The 17297-nt window shown below is 40.0% G+C and overlaps 1 long non-coding RNA gene across 1 annotated transcript in view; it reads left to right on the forward strand.

The window, feature by feature from the left end:
• Positions 1-8821: 8821 nt before the first annotated feature.
• LOC139690893 (uncharacterized) overlaps positions 8822-17297 on the forward strand; it is a 245026-nt gene continuing 236550 nt past the window's right edge. Inside the window, exon 1 of the long non-coding RNA XR_011701523.1 lies at positions 8822-9134. This is a non-coding gene — a long non-coding RNA (uncharacterized lncRNA). The remainder of the gene's footprint in view (positions 9135-17297) is intronic.

Here is a 17297-nt window from a genome sequence, read left to right on the forward strand (position 1 = left end):
TTTGCCTATTTTCTGGGTGGTATTATTATAATGCACAAATTTAACGTATTTTCACACACATAAGTAAATTATTTGTAACTTTGATTTCGATATTGCTTTAAATTCGATTTTGCTCTTAATATTGGAATAAATATTTTAAAACAGAATACTGTCGGCTTCATTTTGAAATTTCGTTTCGGACCATTTTTAATAACCCATAATGTTGAATCGAAGTCTAGACGTGTTTAGACTATAAATCAAATGAAATGTATGTAACATTCAAAAGGTATCATTAGGACCACGAAACTTAATTTTAAGCCTTATTTGTATCATAACTAGTCTTCTTTGTATCTCACGCCTAATTTATGCAGCTTTCATAAAACATTTAAAATATTTTTCAGTTATAAAAACCTAAATCCAAAACTATTTTATAATGCAGGGTTAGATTTTGAACTTCATGAATTTATTAATATGATTTTATTGAAATATGATTACATTATTTGAAAAGTGAGTATCAGACAATTTTCTTTTGCCATAAAAGTACATTTTTGAATTCATGTTGGCCATTTCCCATTATAAATAATAATTAAAGTTCCATTAAACCATTCAGGTACACCCTCAAGTGGTTTCACCATAGTTGTTGCATTTATTTCTGATAGTCTTCATTGCGAATGAACGTGTGCAGACTCGAGATGGCTTTCTTTTCTTCAGGAAAATAAACGAGTTTAGTGATGTGGGAGTTAAATGTAGGGAATGCTCTAAGAGTAGTGCAGAGGATAGTGAGTGAACACGAGGGGGTGGAGGTGAGATCGAGCTCTGGAGAGGAAGAGGAGAGGGGGCTTCGTGCAATGTAGGTGGACAGATGCCTTCTTTATTCCCACGCTCAGCCACCCTCTCGCGGCGGAAAGTGGCTCCACGCGAGCAAAGAAGAAGAAATAAACGCGAGGGAATAAAATCCCTAGCGGCGACTTTGCCGGTGTCGTGGCATTTTTTAAAGTCCGGCAAGGGAGGAGGAGGTAAAGGGGAAGGAAACAAAGGGAGGGAGTGCTTGAACAAGCGTCTCACCCACGGAAAACTTTAATTGAATTAGAACACTGTTCGTGTGCTTCAGCTGTAAAGTAAATGGTTAAGTGTTGCGAAACAGAGTTGGCTCTTCCGTCCTCATGATTTTATTTTTTCTGTGCGCGTCAAGGCTATTATTGAGAAAACATTTTAAATGTTTATATTTTGCGAAACAAAAGCCCGAGTTGTTTTCATCCCAAATTTTCTTCTTCGAAAGAACTTTGTACGAAACTTCTTCCAAAATTCAGGACCGAGGCTTTAACGCTAAAACCCTTTTTATGAGTATTTCCTTTTCCTTTTCTCTTTGACATTGTTTTCAACATTTATATGCGATCAGTTTTTTTCAGTTGGATGCGGGAACATGTGCCGTTAGAACATATATGATATGTTTAGTACTCTTTAATGGTTTAAAAAAATAAGGAATGACTTCATTCGTTATTATTTCAAAGTTCCGCCAAGCTATGTGAACCAAATACGTATCCGAGACTTTCATCTTTCATAATGGAAGATGTGGAGCTATTGGCTGTTAAAGAAATAATCTCAAGGAAGAAGATCCTAAGGCCAATAAAAATAATTATATTTAATTTAAATTAATTATTTTTATTGGCCTTAGGATCTTCTTCCTTGAGATTATTCATCTTTCATATCTTTCTACCTAATCAAGATTTAAAATCGGGGAAAAATATAAAAGCATAACCCACTCATTTAAAGTGGATAATGTGACCCTCTCTGTGAGAAAGCAATCCTGCTACTAAACCAGATTTTCCCACGGCAGCAAAAACAGTTTCACTATCAATCCCGCGTGTATTTGTGTAGGACATTTTCCCTATCTCAGATAACCGATATTCATTAATATGGAGTCATGGCAATCAATAGGCAATGCAAATTATCAAAATTGATAATCTATATTGCCAAAATTTCAATTCCTTTGATAAAATATATATTTTAAATATCGATCGATTTCCCCTTTTCTATTTCAAGGCTTAACTGGTATCATAACGTTTGATTTCGTGCGGGTGTATGTGTAGCGCGTTCATCCGTCAGTTCATAACTTAGTGAGTGTCTGTGCATATGTGCAAGCTGGATATCGATTACTCACCTACGATATGAAAATTACTACTTTCCAAAATCGCAGTAAATTCACGGAAAAATAGAGCATCTCTGTCTTCTCTTCATTTTAGTACGTGATTATTCGCTTGATCCCACTATTATTGCCTCCGTTGTAGACATTCCTTTTATTTCCATTTTAATTGTAAATACGTGAGATTTGCCGTGAAATCTAAATCCATCCAGTTTTGCATTTAATTGGACCTAGCAGTGAGTCATTTTTTTAGCATTTATGACCATAAATATCCGTTATTCTTATTTACTTCAAACACTAAATTCATTTTCATGGCCAGCATAATTTTTAAGGCTTTGAAAACATCTTTTATACAAAAACTGTGGAAATGCAATAGAATGAAGAGATTATGCATTGATTATTTTTAAGTTCAAAGTTGAGTAAAAATTATATTGTGTAACATTTAACATTAGTGTATTCAACAATTTTTTTCCAGTTTTCATTTGTTTCACTCCAAAACAATAATTACGAATTTACGACTGGAGGATTTAATTTTTTATGATAGTTATTAATCAAACCTTATTACGTTCCTCTGAACAAGATACTAGTGGTTGTTTTCAAATATTAATCTCATAAGTTTTTATGATATAGGTACACATTTTAATAAAACATGCTATCTTATTCGGGCAGTTTATCTGGCGTAAGTAAGGTGGTGCAAAAATGAAATGGGTGAAATCTTATTTCTTGAGTAGGTAAACTTCCTTAACCCAATGAAATTTGAAATAATATTATGAACTTATGGAATAGTGTACGGTTTAAATGACAATAATCTGAAAATTTAACCAAAAATAGTTCGAATGTGATATAGGCATGAAGTTACAAAACCCACACCACTCATTATTTTCAATTTGGTTGAAACTGTTATATTTAGTTAATTGTGATTGAAAGAGTTGGAGATTAATTTTTCGTCAAACAAAGGACACGGCTGTCTATTAGCCTGGAAATGCTGTCATTATGCTACAATCGCGACCGGTTTTGGTGGCCCCCGTTTTATTGGGATAGGAAAAACATCTCGCGGTTTTTATTTCTGCAGTAAAACGAACCATAATTTTTCACATTTTATAGATTTCTCCTCATGAGATTTACAGGTGGTAATCAGTGAAAGTGCTTTTTTTCACCTATTTTTCAAAAATCAAGAATGTAATTTTGTCATATTTTTCAAATGTACATCGACTGTAGGAAATATGAAACGGAGCTGAACGAAAGAAAGACCATCATAGTAGGCCAGCCTTCCATTAGACGGGTTGTAGGAAAAGGTAATGAAAGTGCAAGAGAGAGGTCTTCTTTCGCTTAAGTAAGGCCAAATTTAAAATATGCGGCAAGTATCTGAGGTTCCTGGAAGAAAACATCAATTTTAAACTTAGAAATGGCTCAGAAAAAAATCCGCCAGGTTTCTAAAAACGGCTTCAAGAAGAGAGAGTAAGCGTCACGGGTATGCTGGAGGGATCAGGTTGGGAGCCTCCTGATTCTAAGAGAGAGCAGGCAAGATTAGACTTTTAGAACACAGGACATCTGAATGTTTCTAAAAATTGGAGGCAATTAATATCGCGCCATAGTAAATTTGTAGTTTCAACCTCCAGGATAAAATAGGAAGGATGGATGCTCGTTTTTCCCTCGTAAGACACGCAGCCATTGCTTTTTCAGCGGTCATACCTTGGTCATAAAACGTAGCCCTTTTGCCTTAATGCCATCTCTTCCTGCGCCTACCGTCGCGTTTTAATCCCATATTAATATCAAATGTTTCCTTTCAGGAACATCCTCAATCATTTCCTCAAATTGATGGCATACCCTGTCGTTTCTTCCACGCTGTGTTTACTTGGTGGTATACGAGCTCGTATTTTTGTTGGCGATCACCATCTCGCTCCTTCTTTTGAATTAATATTCACATCCATGAGACTTTCGGGATAGGTATATCCATATATATAGTATGTACATATACGTACATACAGAGTTCTGTCCCTCTCTTCCTTGATAAAGGTGGTCACGACCACCTAAAATTCGAAAAATAGTGAGCCTCTTTTTTGTGTGTTTCTGTGTGTTTTTGTCTGCGTCCACTAGTGCTAAGTGTTTTACATTATTATTCACGTCCGTGAGACTTTCAAAAAGTATATATATATATATATATATATATATATATCTATACATACACACATACATACATACATATATATATATATATATATATATATATATATATATATATATATATATATATATATATAAAATATCTTCGAAATGGAACGCTCATCGGCGACACACAAATATATAAAAACACAGATGTAGATTTTTAGAATATAGAGACACAAAGAAAGGACACTCACAATTTGTTATTTTACGTTTCGACAGCACGGCTGTCGTCTTCAGAAGCATCTGGAGGATTCTGAAGACGACAGCCGTGCTGTCGAAACGTAAAATAACAAATTGTGAGTGTCCTTTCTTTGTGTCTCTATATTCTAAAAATCTACATCTGTGTTTTTATATATATATATATATATATATATATGTATATATATGTATATATATATAATACAAACAAAATATATACTATGTATACTTGACAAATTTTACTATGCACAAATTCAATCTAAGCGTATGTTATATCGTTATTATAATTTGCAATAATTAGGCTGCACACTTTTCATTGATTTTACTCCAAGATCGCGTCAACGGAAGACGTAGCAATTTGAAACAATTTTCAGTTCGCCTACGCCTGGTTCTAGTAATGAAGAACGCCATCCAAAAATGTGTCTTCATATTGAGAAAGAAGAATATATTACATTTTGTCAGGTCTGGATTACAATGATAATTTGTAACACCTTTCAAATAGATTTTAACGAGAAATTCAGCAAAAACATTTGCGATGCATTGACATGGATTATGCTGCTAAATATTGCTACAAGTCTGTTGCTCTGAAACAAGGCCAATAGCGGTTTATTTGCCGTGGGAGAATTTTCTCTGCTTCCATATATCAGTGGCCTATTTTCAAATATGTTATGGTACGACGTGCTCATATACCATATGAGGGAGTGAATGGGGAATCGACTGTAGACGGAGAAAGTCAGTGAGGAATGTATTCTTAGAGACTCTGCATATGAGCAATGGCATGAGAATCAGGAACAGAAGAGCATGATTGAAATGATTCTGATTGTAAGGAGGTAAAATAAGATGGTAGTTGAGAATAAATTGTGACAAAGAGTAAGTTCTGTGAAAAAACTCGAAATATTGAAAACTATTACCTGTTCATAAAGGAACTGGGGAGAAAGGAATGGATGTGTTTTATACCTTTAAGATTTTCGTACTTCACCCAAAAAGTGTAAATAATAAAAATATTCTAAGTCGAATTCCATTTCTGCGGGGTAAATTATTTTTCAGAGGTGTTATCATTATCAGTATTTAAAATCTAAAACGTTTAATGCGGTAATCAATTCTTCCCTGTTCTTTGTGAATTCTCTCACAACCTGTTAACTTCTCCATTTTACGTTATCATAAATTTGTCTCAGATACTTGTCTCTTGGTCTTCTTCTCTGGATCTTTCTTTCAATTTTCCAATCTCTTATATTTTTTATTAATCCATTGTGTCTCAAGATATGTCCAATCATACTACTTCTTCTTTGCTTTAAGGTTGTCCATATGGTCTTCTCCTCTTCAGCTCTTCTATTTACCTCCTCAAAGCACATTTTTAATCCTCCATGTGTCAGTTACCTTTCCATATGTGTCAATGAAGTCGAGAGGCTGCATGGATGCAAATATTTTCCATATTTAAAAAGTAGTACTATCAAAAACGAATATTTTGACGAAAATAAAATACTTCAATCAATGTAAAAATTTACATGGCCGGTCCCAAAAATAAGGAGAATATATTTGGGGAAAAAATTCACTGCAGATCAAAGTACAAATTAGTAAATTCTTCAAAATAGCACGCTCGTGCATCAACACTCCGATGCCAGCGCCTCCGCCAGTCGCAATATGCTTACCGGAAGGGATCGGCGGATACTTTGTTCAGGTATCTCGTCGCAGCCTCTTTGATTTATCCAGCGTTCCAAAATGGTTGCTTTTTAAGCTGCATTTTATAATTGGGAACAAAATGAAGTCCGGCGGTCCCACATGGGGGCTGTAAAGCAGCTAGGGCAGCGTTGTCACCTTGTGCTTGGCCAGGCACTCGATCAGGAGAAATGCGGTTTGGTTGCGTTGTCGCGTGCCGTCCCAAGTTACGTTGCACTCTTTTCCACAGCCTTATGAGGACTTTTACGCAAAAATTGCTGTTCACTGTCTCTTATTGACACACAAACACTTTATGGATAGCCTTTATGAAGCCTATGGAAATCATATGGAGTTCTAAAATACAATAAGGAGTATTTCTCTTTGGAACAGACTCCGTATATTTATTGAAGTGTTTTATAACTAATATTAATGGTTGTTGATAAAATTATATAAAGTTGATTTTGAGTCATGAGGTGAACTGTCTACAAGAATTGAAGAAATCTGTATGGTACTCAACTCCAATAGATAAGAATTCTTTGGGCTAGTCTTGGATATTGCGGTGTAAATGAAAGTAATCAAGCCACCGGCATTTTAAGAAGTGTGATTTTCAGGTAGATTTATAATGAAGTCTTGGATTGAAACACCAGTATATCTCCTGAAGCCCTGGAAGTTTGACAAATATCGTACAAAAGACTCCAATATCGGGAGATAAATTATATTCTTATAAAATGGATTATTCAACGAGCATCGCGTATCAATCTTAAAAGTCATATTCAGCCTTAAAAACGAATTATTTCTTAAATTCTCTTCTCTTGGATTTAATTTTTTTCCAAGAATACTAGCAAAAACTACTTGAGAAGCGTGTATGAAAGCTTCATAATTTGGGATTTTTTTGTTGGCATTGGCATCATAATTCCCAAAGAAGTAAGATAAAGGCGACACTTTTATTAGAGAAATCATCCATTTCGTACTTACCCGTTGTCTCTCACTGAAGGAAAAAAGCGATAAGTTCTACGGCGCACTCCATTTAACTCTGCCCTCACAGTGGCACATCGTTTAGAAATTGCCCTGACCCCTCGCCCCCTCCCCCTCACCACACTCCTTTTCTCGCCCACGTTCCATCCTATACCCCATCCCCTCAAACCATTTTTCCTATTTCCCCCACTCCCCTCCCCGCGAGCTCGAAAATCTCCCGCTCCCAGTCCTCCCCCTCAAAACCCTCCCTTAAACCCCATCGCACTGCCTCACGGTATGGCATTGTGCTATTTCTCCCAAGCACGAGGTGTATGGTTCGGCTGGCAGATGTCGCCACGAGCGGCATGCTCGCCCTCTTTTCAGGGCGTGCCGGCCGGCATCCCCCTCCCCACGCCCTCCCCTCCACCTCCAAACCTCCCCCTCATCCGCGCGCACGCCGGTTTGCCCCTCCAACCTTACCTAACTCCATTCCTCTCCCCCACACCCCTCCTGGTTCCCTCCCCACTCTCCCTTCCCATTACACACCATCCTCCGTCCAACCGCCTACCCCATGCGAGAGAGCCCTCTCCCCCGCCCGGCGTGTGTGAGGTGTACGGCCGACCCCTCCTCCCCGACCTCCCTCCCCGAAACCCTCACCAAACACACACACACACACACACAAACTCATTCCAGTGTTCACTCATACCGCTTTGCCCTTCCCCCACCCTCTCCCTCATCCCCCTTCCATTCTCCTGGCTGTTCCTCTCCCCACCATCCCCCGCCTCTCTTTCTCTCTCTCTTTCTCTCCCTCTCTCGGTCCATCCACCGGCAGCTCCCGTTTCCCATCTCACTCACCGCCTCCCCTTGTACTTCAGTGTTCTGTGGCGCGGCGCCGGGATCGGTCGCTTAACGCCTCGGCTTGCTTGCTGATACACACATGCAAAGGGAAATTTTCGGAATCCTTTGGCCGTGGGCTACCCTGCCTGTACATCATCCGTGCACCGAAGATTTTTTTTCCAGATCCCCCTCTCCCCCCCTCCTCCTTTCCCTTGACCGGCCTATTTTTCGGCAGTGACACACTTCTCTCACACCCACCGGGATTAGCATTGCGGTGCGCGATGAGAGGTTGACGGCCCGAAAAGTAATTCGCCGTCATTCCGAAGTAAACCGCTTTCCTGCTAATTCCTTTTTTTTGCTTGGCGGTAGTTAACGATTTCCTTTGCTCTGCCGTTTTCTGGCGCTCATTTCGTCGGTGTGCTTCGTCGTCTTTCCCAGACGGCACTTGACTTGTGGACCTCGAGACTAAGTCGTCACCGCGGCAGCATCGGCGACGACAACAACAAAGCCGACCAGTCATCGAGTCGGCCGGTGGCCGCGAATTGAGTTCTCCCCGTCTCCTCCCGGACGAAGTTTCGCACCGTTCCGTGAAACCCTTTCTGTTGCGTTCGCCATGGTGAAGATGACGGAGGATCAAATAGTCTCGCCCTCACCCACCTGATGGTGCCCAAGTGTCCGCGGCGGCGGGAGCGCGCCTCTTCCCTTCATCCCTGACACCGCTCAAGGATTTCTCTCCCCCGGTCCGTGTGCTGTGAATGTTGGTTTTTTTACGCCAGTGACCCTCCCACCCCGCACGACTACATCATTACGCTCTCCCCGCGATCGCCACCGATTTTGACGACGACTCTTCGTCGTCTTGCGCCTCCCCCCCGCGGATGTTCGGATTGTGACCCGTCCTTCACCCCACCCCCCGTCCCGGTGGTCGGTCCGTAAGAATCGGGATGTTGTTCCGGTGATTTCCCTCCCACCTTTCTCTCGAAAATTCCCCATCAAGAGGCAAAAGTGAGTGACCATAATGTAATCGTGTGAGCGGTTATCCTACCCGCGAAGAAGAACCTCGTTGTTCCGACTCCACGCCTTGGGAGTGAAGAAGCCCTTGGTTCAAAATCTCATATCGGACTATCTCACGCTGGAGAATTTATCGTGAGGACGACGCTCTAGCAGCTCGGTGTGATAGGTGCGCTTAGCCCCTTCCTTTAAGGTAAGAGAGAATTTGCTGTTTTTTTTTATTCCCCCACATCCTTCCTTCAACTAGCACGCCTGAGTCTTGTGCCGTGCGTGTCCAATTCAGCTGGTAGTCCGGCCACTTTCCTCGAAGCCATTAAATTGGCTCTCCCGTGTCGGAACGTAGTTTGACATTTGTTTTTGATCGCTAGTCTGCGCCATTCGCATTCCGCATGCATTCCTTAAAATGCCACTCCGATTTTTCCCGTTCAATTCAAGACAGCTTTCTTTCATAACCTCTAGGAAACGTTTTCGCAGATCTTACCTGCACAATGAAAATCTTTTTAGTGGTGACATTTGAAGTTTTGTAAATATTTTCAAAATAAACGGGTATTAACGAAATAATTTAGCAATGTGATTCGCAGTAGCTGACACTCCCCGAGGAAGTTATGTTCGAACTGCGGTTTTGAAATAGGACGAACGAAAGACGGATTTTTTTGTTCAAATCGCATTAAATTCGTCACCGGATGGCAAGTGTAGATGGTGTGGAAAGAATTCATTATTGTTACATCAGTCACCCAATATACTTCGGACGAAATGTGGTGGACGTCACGTTATACCGCGGCAATTAAATGTAATATGAAGTGGAGTTGGCAAATGTGGGCTTTATTTCGTCTTAGCTACATCATATAAGGTAAAGTAGAACGAAGTAGTGATAAATATGAAGGTTGATCTTACTCTACCCAATTCTCAGCTGCCATGTTACCTTTACCATGTATTTCTTTATACCTTTGTCCATTTGTTAGGCGTATTCAGTTAATATTCTAAATTCTTACTTAATAGTCAATTCTATTTTCTTCTATCGTCCTCGTCAGACGGTTATGCTTTAAACCCAGTTTATACAATAAATTTTCCTTTCCTTCTTCACGGCGTCTTTTTTCTTCCCTGCTTCTCTCAAATCTTTATGGGACTTCTTTGGAAATTTCCTCTGCCCACGTTTTCTCATTATCCTTCTATAGCACCACATATCCATATATTTTTTCTTTAGATGTGCAACTCTTGCTAGCACAATATTTCTCGCGATTCATATCTTTACTAACAATTCTGTGATGCTAGCAGTTATTTTCCTCTTCCGGTTGAACTTTATCGCTGCTCGGACTGTCTTTTTCGCATATAGTATTCCAGCCCGGGTGGTATGTAGCAAAATAGATGGCCAAGGTATTCCTCCTTTCCAGTTTTTGCAGTTATGGTATCATTTAATAGAATTTTCTCTTTCACTAGTAATTTTGCCGCTTATCTTTGTTCAATATTTTAGTTTTACTTCTTCGTTATAATTACAGAGATATCATAATCGACGTCAGATCATTCTTGTCTGGCTAAATTGATCAGACAATGCAATCTATTTCTACGAGTATACGAATCATTATTTTCAGTTTTAAAACAATCTATTTATTCCATGTTCATTATAATATTAATTTGATCATTTCTCATATTTGTATTTTATTGTTTTAAGAACACCCAACATCCGCGTAGGTTCCGAACTTTGATGGGGTCAACTCGAGGATTCGTTTGCTGATTTGATTTTAATCAGCAAACGAATCCTCAATTTCGCCAACTGAGGTTTGCGCTGTCGACGAGGCAACACGCTCATTTCGCCCTCCGCTCTACACGGACGACGCCCTCAGCTTTTATACTCATCGTTTCCGCAACCAAGTCCTCACTGCACACCGTTTTCTGCCCAAGGAATCCTTCCCCACGCACCAGTCTCAATTCTGCTCTTTGCGCGGGCCCATGTGTCCGGGAAATTAACCTTCCGCCTCCTCCAATTCCGTCGAAAAACAAAGACGCCGTGCGACTACTTCCACCATACCTCCATCGCGCGGTTATCACACACGCACACAGCGCCTGGAGTGGCTTAATTTTATTATCACGCTTGGGCACATTGGATCATGGCAAGGGGAGCGGGAAATTTGGGCTGAATCTCCGTCCCACTATCCCTCACCTTCTCCTACCCTCACTCACCCACTCACTACCGCTATGTCGAGGGGGAGGGACTCTCCTCATTCAAACAGACCCCTTCAGGGTCTCCGTAGCGCGCGTACAACCCCTTTTCCTAATTTACGCACGCACCGTGTGCCGTGTTGTTTCTTACGGGGCAGAGGAGGTTCTGGGTTGGGGGAGTGGGATCCCGCCTACCTCTTTCCTTATGAAGGAAGCCTCGGGGCCCTTTAGCTGTCCGACCCATTCGCCCTCCTCCTCCCCTCACTACCCTTCTCTTCTCCACCCCAGTGAGCACCTGAGTGGATAGGGATGGTGGAAGTGGTGGTACGCATGCGGGCAGGATTGCGCTACTTCCGCTCTAGCCTTTTTATTAAGCGCCTTCCTTTAACATTCTTCCAACTATAACTTGCCTCTTTAAATGTGAACTGGCTTCTTCTTTTCCCCTTCCGCGGGAGGTCTTTTGTCTCTCGAAGAAAATTGCTGCATGTTATTCGAGGCATCTTCTCTTTCCCTTCTTTAACTATTTCTCTGCCGAAAAGATTAATGACGGATACCCGTTATTTTTTTCGCGTCCGTTCCCTGTCCCTCAGACGTCCTGCTAAAGCTTCTCTCTTTGGAGAATGTGGCGAAATGAAAATTTAAGTAGGCCGCTAATGAGAGAGGGAGAGCTCTGGTGACTAGGTTTCATTATCTAGTTTTTTTTTGCTAGCAGCCTGTGGGTCACGTATTAATGTGAAATGAGTGTTGATCCTTTTTCGGAAAGTTTTTGCTGGGTGTCGCGCCTGCTCCGGCATTCCGTGGATTGAAACTCGGAATCACGTACCGAGTTAATTAGCTGGCAATACACTTTTTATTAGGCCATTGAACCCGAAGTTAGAAATTTTGTATGAGTGGTCTTCAACATTTCGAGGGTCATATTAATTTAAGCTAATGTTGATAGAAACATAAAATTATTTAGATCGTTGTTATTTATTGTCCCAAATATAGAGGGATTCTATAAAACAAGTGGAATAGAAGGCGATGTATACATTTAATATTTGCAAAGTCAATATAGAAGTATATTCCAGTTTTTAGAAATATGGTCACGGGCTTGTGATAACGTTTTTAGCTGTACACTTATCCTCAAGTATTTTATTCCAGTGAGTAATTTTTATCGATCTGCAACTATCAATAAAGGCGTAATAATAAGTCTCTGGTCATGTAAAGTAAAAATTACCAGTTTATCTTGAAAATGAATAGACTATACAGCAAAAGGAATTTTAATATTTTCTTAGTTTTTGTGACAAAGCTCGAAGATATAGCGTTTATGATTTCATCGATGTCAGTGACCCGTCTAGCCCTGAGCCAGCTAGAGAGTGGGGAGGGTTGTCTCCTGGATACTTATCAAACAACCATTTGTAGTGAGGTTTTCTTTCATAAAGCTTCAACCTAGTTCTGGTTTTCGTGAAGCGCTTCATGTCTCCATAAGAAAATATGCCCATTATATGAATTCAACATCTCAGTTAGCCACCTTTCCAGAAAAAACCAAGAGAAGACGGAATCATCTATTTCAAGCCACCTATTCTTCCTCCACCGTTCTCTCTCCCTTTATCCACAATAAACCATGCGATACGTTTCAGAGCGCCGCCTTATCTTCCCGACCCCATCCTGCTTTTGAAATTCTTCTTCCGTTCGCCTCTCCTACTCGCTTCCTCTCCTGATTCTTCGTCTGCGCCGTCCCCTGCCGACCCCTTTTTCTCTCTTCCCGTCATTGCAGTCTCCTATCTCCAATCTCTTCTTCCTTTCCTCTCTACCCATATCACCACTTCTCCGCTCACCAATTCGCAGCTTTGAACCACTGATATCGGAATTTGCTCACCAGTAGTCGTCGCCCTCTCTCTCCTTCTGTCCCTTCCGCGGGGTTAAGTCGAACACACGGTTTTTCTGTGAGAACGAAGGAGGGAAGGGAGTGGGGATAGGAGCGGCTAAAGAGGTGGAGTCGACGGAGGATTTAGTAGTGTCGAGTGGGGAGTGCGGTACTCTGCTAGGGGTCCATGTGCGGACCGAGTCGGCGGCGGCCGAAAGAGGCGGTCCCGCCTTCTACCCTCTCTGCCGAGGGAAGAGAGTGGTTGCACGGGTGGAGGCGGGACAAACTCCTCGCGGGGGCTTCGGGAGGAGTTCCTCTTCTCTTCTCCGGGAGCCCCTCCACCCGCCACATCGCCCCACGGTCCCTCCCCCTACCATCCTCCCTCTAAGAAGTTGATTATATCGCCGAGGGAATTGGATTAGGATAGGGAGCGCGGGGATGCGTCTGGGGAAAACAGAAGGGGTTGTCGGATGTCGGATGGGAGACCGAGAGGGGGCACGGGGCGTGGATTTCGCTCCCGGCATCCTCTTAATGCCTCGCCGGGAATGAAGGAGGAGCACGGCGGCGCGGTACCTTGCTTACGCGCCAAGTGGAGGAGGGAGAGGTTTCATTCTCTCCACCTATTTTCCTTCCGCTTCGCTTCGTCCGTGCCATCATCTCCCAAGCACCAGTTGTGCCGGCCTGTCCGCTCATTCTCTTTCCTTTTTCATTATTCGCGTTTAAGAAATTCTAAATTTTTGACATTTTTCTTGAGAACCTAGTCTTAGGTGCAAAGAAGTTTTTCATGATTCGTAGGCATGCAAAACTTTTGATAGAACACAGCAACATCACCTTGTTCTAGTAGAAAAATAGCGGTGACGTTCATTCGTAGGCTAAATTCATTTGCCGTATTCAATTCATTATATGCTTGTTTCTTTTTCAGCAACCAGAAATTCTTTGGAAACTTGTTTAATGGATGTTTTGAACTAGTCTACATAATAATATGCTATAATTATTTTCCTCAGTCATGGAGCACGTTGAATATTCTTCCGTCTGTATAATATCATTCTGAGGTATCATTTGTCATTAGTTCTCCCCATATGAATACATATACATTTAAATATTGGCCTATCGACTAGATGCTTCATGAGTGACGTGTAATACCTTGATTTTAGTTGTATCCTCTTTGTTGTGATGATTGCTTTTATAATATGTCTTGATTAATTATTGTTTATTTTCCATATCATTACATATGTGTTATGTGTTATTGTCTTTTCCTGCCTTTTGCCATTTATATTGACTGTTTTTATTTATTTTCCTTTTTTTGAGTAACTCGTATTGCTCGAAGAGGTTTTTGCACCATTGGTGACTAGAGTAAATCATTAATAAATTGGTCAGAGGCTTATGGTAGTGGACATTATGTCAGTCGTCATTAATTGAATTTTTGGGCATCATATTTGGGAGAAAATTACCTACAATATTAGTTTTACATACTTTGGAATTGTGCCACATCCTTTCTATTGCGACGTGTGTACGAGTATTGTATATTTGTGAATTGTGCGTGGGAATGCTACTACTGTTGGCAACTGCATGTTTTGTTTGCATACGATCTTATTGATATTGTACCTCGTGTTTAGGTTAACTCTGGTACTAGTTGAATCCAAGTAACTCAACAGTATTGAATCATCTTGAAAAACCTTTACACATGCAGAAGGAAATACGTGCAAACGAGATACCCGAATGCTGAGGGTGAGTTTGCAAGCTTAGCCAATCAGTTTGACTCGTAAAGTTTCTCAGAGATCCCGATAGCATCGGTCTTTAAATATTTTATCCTAGTAACTGTTGTTAGTTTCCAAAGTTGGGCGTCGCTGACTGAATTTTCTGAACTGATCGGAATTTCCCTCATTCGGATTGGAGGTTAGGACACAATAAAAGACTATCATCCCAGGCTAATCCGTCACCGTAAAATTTATCTTTGCCTTAAATAAAAGTAACCAACAAATATATTGTATCTGCCAAGGTAAAAAAGGATTCAGTCAGTCTTTTCGATTAATTTCGTATTTTTTGGCGAAATAATTTGATAGATTTGATTTAATACATTTGTCCCTCTGAAAAGCTTATTTTGCATTACAAAGACCTCATTTCCGTTTTCGTTCAATGAACGGGTCATTAGCTATAGTAAGAGGGTGTTCATTCATTATTCACTTGGTTCAATAACAGATGAATTTCGTGGTCTTTCACATAAATGCATTAATTATAAGCCTATTTTGACACAGCGAATACTCATCGACTATTCACCTGACTTCATTAGAGTATATTGTATAAATCGGCATGTAATGATTATGCCTTTTTCACCGATTTAATGCAATAATGTTCCAATATTCAGAAAAAAATGAAACTGATTGATTCTTTGTAAAAATTATACGTAAACTAGCTACAATTCTATTTTTCTAAAATTATTAATGCAGCCATGATTTATAATATGCGTGTACTTATTGCCAGTGGAGCTAATGTAATGGAAATCACTACGAGTAGACTGGTTCCATGACAAATTTGAAAGTTTTGAAGCAATAATAATACATCGCTTACCTTATACTATTCGAATCGTTCATCCTCATAGGTGAAAGATTCTCACTGAAATTAAATTAGGTTGATGTATTCAATTTATTTAGCTTTACGTCGTCCCACAAAATAATACGAGGATTAATTAAAACACGTTAAGTGTAGAGGATTATCTGGAAATAACCGTGGTCCGCCGAGATCCTCGAGGCGTTCAAAACTCAGTCAGATACATTGAAACAGAACTATCCTATAAATTGGCCAATATTTGAGTGTAATACGTAATTCGTATTTACAACTCTTCACCTTTCAGAATTGGCTGATATTTTGAAATTTGTTGAAGTGTTTATTACCTAGTTGTCAATTACCGGAATTGCTATAATGAAAATATTTTACGAAAAGAATTTGTGAATGCTACCTAATTTCAAGCACCAACGTTACAAAATACCCATTCTTCTTATGGCTCTTGGTTAGAGATGAATTAATTGCAAACGCCTTTTTGGTTTTGTTCATGGTGTCAGGTAGCCGTTGAAGGTTTTGGATTCCAAATCAGACGCGTATTTTTTACAATTTGCGGAGTGGCAACGTGTCTGAAGATACGAGACTTCATGTTACTCTTCTCGTACCGAGAAAAGTAACATGAAGTCAGTCGTCGGTTAGCCGCAAGCTATTTGTTCTCACTAAGATAAAAAAGATTGATTGATTTTCCTGAGGAACATGATGTGCACTGACAATTTATGGATTTTAACGTGTTACTTAATTTTATGTCCTTGAAGTTAATTCGATTCTCGAATAGATTTATTGGGCAAAGAGAACGAGTATTTCAGTTTATAAAATGACTTTTAAATTCTGGTAAAATTGACTGTTGATGAGACACCAAATATTCAGTTTTAGGATACATTTATAGTCTTTCAATGATACTTATCATCTCCAACTAGCTCAACTAAGTTTTTTGCCTAACTATAAATTCGCAGTGCCGTACCTGCTCTTATATTTTCTAGGGAATAACATTGGTCATACATTAATTCAGTTTCGTAAAACCCCTCATATCTTAGTTTTTACAATTTATGAATGCTGAGTCTAAATAAGGACTGAACGTATACGGGGCATATAAATAGTTTTATGTGTTTTAACTTCAAACTTCAATTCAATACCTTAAGGTTGGTAGCGTATGCGGAGCCCTAAATAGTTTCACTCGTGTTTTTACCCGACATATCTCTGATATTTAATAATTAATTCTTTTTCAGAGTAGTCATGAATGAATGTAAAAAAATTACGGAAAATTGAGGACTGTTTTACTAAAACGTACCGAGTCTCCACATGATTTGCGTTTTATATCCCGTATTATTTCAGTGCTAATGCTCATTTATCGTATGAAAGAAATCATGAGTGAATTTTAAGTATGTTTTCCCGATTTTACCGCTATGTCATGAAATTATCCTATAAAATCCGACTATCAACTACGCCTGGCAGATTTGCTTTTCAACGAGAATAAATAATGATGAGGTGAGAACAGAGAAAACAGTTTGTGTGTGAACCGGTGCGAGGACCAATTTGATATCCGCTTACGTATGTATGCTATGCAGTAATTTCGAATGCATTTGAAATTCCCAGGTGCATGAGGATATTATTGGCTTCAGGCATCCACCGCTGAGCGCAAGCATTACCTTTCCTTCTGTAACTGGAATTTTCATGAGTCGGTTTCGGCACGGACCGGAAATTTTGGCTGAAATCAAATTGTTAATTATGTAGTGAGGAAATTAAGTACGCTTTATTACCTATAAAAATGAGATGCATGAGTACATTGTATCGCTA

Source organism: Hetaerina americana, unplaced genomic scaffold (genome assembly GCF_022747635.1).
Source record: "Hetaerina americana unplaced genomic scaffold, ioHetAmer1.1.p SCAF_3, whole genome shotgun sequence".
Classification (NCBI taxonomy): domain Eukaryota; kingdom Metazoa; phylum Arthropoda; class Insecta; order Odonata; family Calopterygidae; genus Hetaerina; species Hetaerina americana.